General features: G+C 32.6%; 1 non-coding gene across 1 annotated transcript; it reads left to right on the top strand.

Annotated features, from left to right (window-relative positions):
- The first annotated feature begins 251 nt into the window (after positions 1-251).
- On the top strand, positions 252-323 carry TRNAH-GUG (transfer RNA histidin (anticodon GUG)). The gene has a single exon. It is a non-coding gene; the product is annotated as a tRNA-His (tRNA).
- The last annotated feature ends 3,259 nt before the right edge of the window (positions 324-3,582 follow it).

Raw genomic sequence — 3,582 nt, 5'->3', positions numbered from 1 at the left:
TTACAGTTAATTTCATGCAAAATAGGTAGAAGCCTGTAAATTTAAGTTTGTTTTATATAAGTGACATTGATTTCCTGTCTACAATCATGAAATTGATACGGAACCTTCGGTGCGCGAGTTGCACACTTGGCCAGCTTTTTGTCACTTATTTAAAATCAGTTAACCGTAACTTTATTTTGTAATCACTAATAAAAAATAGAAATTTAGATAACGGTATCAATAATTCAGCATCATCATCATCGACTCCGATAGCCGTGATCGTCTAGTGGTTAGGACCCTACGTTGTGGCCGTAGTAACCCAGGTTCGAATCCTGGTCACGGCAGCTAACAGCTGTCTCGGCGGAGTTATATTTTTACATTTTTATATTACACTAGCGGACGCGCGCAGCTTCGCTTGCGTAATTAGGGGTGAATTCTAATAAACCACGAAACATGTGTTCAATGAAATATTTTAAGAGTCTAAATTTCAAATTTTATAAAAATCGGTGGCGATTTAAAGATTTTTCCATACAAACTTTCAACCCCTTATTTGCACCCTTAGGGGGTGAATTCTAGAATACCATGAAACATGTGTTCAATTAAATACTTTTAAGAGTCTGAATTTCAAATTTTATAAAAATTGGTGCCGATTTAAAAAAAAATCTATATAAACTTTCAACCCCTTATTTGCACCCTTAGGAGGAGAATTCTAGAAAACGATGAAACATGTGTTCAATTAAATACTTTTAAAAATCTAAATTTCAAATTTTATAAAAATCGGTGCCGATTTAAATTTTTTTCCATACAAACTTTGAACCCCTATTTCACCCCTTTAGGGTAAACATTTTTCAAAATCCCTTCTTAGTGGATGTCCAGATTACGAAAGTAAACATCTGTCCAAATTTCACGTTTCTACGCACAGCGGTTACGGCTGTGCGTGCGTCTTACCTCAGTCAGTGAGGACAAGTCCTTTTATATATATAGATGTATTTCTTTCAATATTTTAATAGAAAGTGATATTATGTCGATTTAGTTGTATAATCATGAAACTTTACAGTTGTACGTAGTTTTGGCAACCATACAAAATTTATCAAACTGGTCTGATGATGGGATCAGGACTTGAACCTCTTTAAATGCTATTAGTAAATCACCCGAACTTAAGCTCAGAGCATATTCTGTAGCCCTTGTAGCAAATGATGTAGATGTTCAAACTATCAGTGTATCCTTTTTGGCTCATACAATTTTTTTTTTTATTTTCTTTTAAACGATGTTTATAATTATTATATGGTTTATTTACAACACAATTCTTCCCTGCGATTTCGGGTGCTTCTTTTTATGACTTTACTTGGGCACTTTGTGTAAACTTGCACAATAAACATTAAATGAAACAGCTAACATTTAAAACTTCCATCACGCACAATGCCATAAGCAAGGTACACGTCACGTGACAGCGTATGTCACGTAAATGTCACTTTTCCCTGCTATGTGCGGTGTTCACTATGAAATAATTAATAATAGGCGAAAGGGACATAGTGTTAAGACACTCCGTACCCATTAAGAGATTTATGTGTTGACTTTCCGCCGCGTGTCGAATAGCGGAACGCGTCACTTTAAGAGCAAGTAAAAGAAAATATTTCATATATAATTTTCTCGAGTGGTAATCAAACCCACAACTTACGGCGTTTGAAACGTTTGAGGATATGGCTTACACATATATAACCGTATCATGTCTATGCTTATAAAAGTCAGCTATAACTTCAAGTTTTATAGTAAGTGCGTACACTATGATGGTGGTATCGTAAAACTAAATTTGAAAAGACCTTTCAGGGTTACACTTCATAATGTTTTATAGCCGCTAGTGTATGAAGATAATCATATTTTATGATCAAATGTTAGTTACTAAGTATTTTTTTTGTTTTTTAGTTAAGTTTATTAATAGAAGTTGAAAATATAATACAACCATATAATACATAAAAAATCGATTTTTCTTTAGGGAAACTGAGTAAATAAGGAAAGGTATATGAAAGTGTTCAAAATTTCCATATTTTCTGGAAATTGTATCTACCGAATGTGCAACGTTTCAAGATTCAATCAGTATTGTAAGCAGAAATAGACAACGTCTAAATGTAAAAGTGTGATAGTGGGTTCGATAAAGCGTATATTTGTAAAAGAGGGAACTTCAGTAATTACACTATGATTGCTAAAATTTTTTATATTCTTAATAATTTTCTTGAAAATAAATGTAGGTATCAGTAGGAATTTTTATGAAAATAATTTACATAAAGAAAATTAATTACCAATAATGAAATAGTTAATGCAATCAATTTAGTAGAAATCCTTCAAACATTAAAGCTAACTCAACATTTTAACTGCTGTGGTTCCAGATGGGAACACAAAGCTAACACGCGTGCGGAACTTGGTTATTACTTAATTAATCTAACGGAATTCAATTATCGGGACATTAGTTGAGAAGCTTATTCAATTTCATTCAAATTGTATTGCTAATAATTATTATGAGGCCAGTGTGACTGTAAACGCGACTGGTTGGGGGTTCAATTCCCAGTCGAGGACATGGAATATTTAATATTTTCATTGACCCACTCCCAATGCCTAGGGAATTCGGCGGAAAATGGTGAACATAGTATCTTAACATTAGGTTCCCTCTGCGAATCCTGCTGTCTGCGGGACTCAGCGTGAAGCTGTATTACAACTGTATTATAAACAGTATTTATTTATTATTGAATGAATTAAAAGTATTGTTATTGAAATAAATAAACTTCCATCGTCCTGAAAATAGAAAGCAAGGAGTTTTCAAAACTTTTCCGTTTTCTATCATACTCGAACTAAAGTTTTTAAATTAATTATATAACTTAAACAATATTTGAAGTTTTATTATTTGTTTCTAATTCTAAACTTATTCCAACTATACTTATTAATATTTTATTCCAATAATTCATGCGTTAGTGGAAAAAAAAAGTATGACTAACAAATAAATTGAGGCCAATCGTGGCATGAGCGCTGTGGCCCTGCATGTAACTGGAAACGTGACAGGTTGTGGGCTTAGTTTCCACTGCACTAAATACGTGTCTTAACACGAGGTTCCCAGGATCCCTCTGCCTACCCTGCTATGTGCGTGAAGTAAAAAAGGTAAATTTGACCGCCAAACTTCACCGTCTACCTAAATAACAAGTGAAGTATGAAACTATTATTATATCACGATATTTGTTCAATACATTAATTTCTATGATTATAACCTAACTAAATAATCAGGAAATATATGATATCGTTATTTGCCCCACGTAAAATAATGTTAGCAAAGGGTCGAGATTGTTCTGAGTAAATACAACGGTAATTATGTTCCTAATACGTGCCTATTGCGAATCTTCACGTTAGTTTTCCTTTGGATCGTTTACTTAGGTTGAGCTGAAATTTATATAAAAATCTATGAGATATTTTAAGTATGAATAAATTATTTTTTATAATATAAAGTACTACCTTACAACTCTATACAAGTTAGAACTAAAATAATAGAAATATGATTATAGAAAAAAGATAATCATGAGGTAATAAATACAGAATTATTAGGACCTTTTCGTTCCAACA

This window comes from Heliconius melpomene, chromosome 1, assembly GCF_056956725.1.
Source record: "Heliconius melpomene rosina isolate 202511_hmr_F chromosome 1, ASM5695672v1, whole genome shotgun sequence".
NCBI lineage: Eukaryota > Metazoa > Arthropoda > Insecta > Lepidoptera > Nymphalidae > Heliconius > Heliconius melpomene.
Note: the sequence above shows the minus strand (reverse complement) of the source record. Positions and strands in the feature narration are given on the sequence as shown.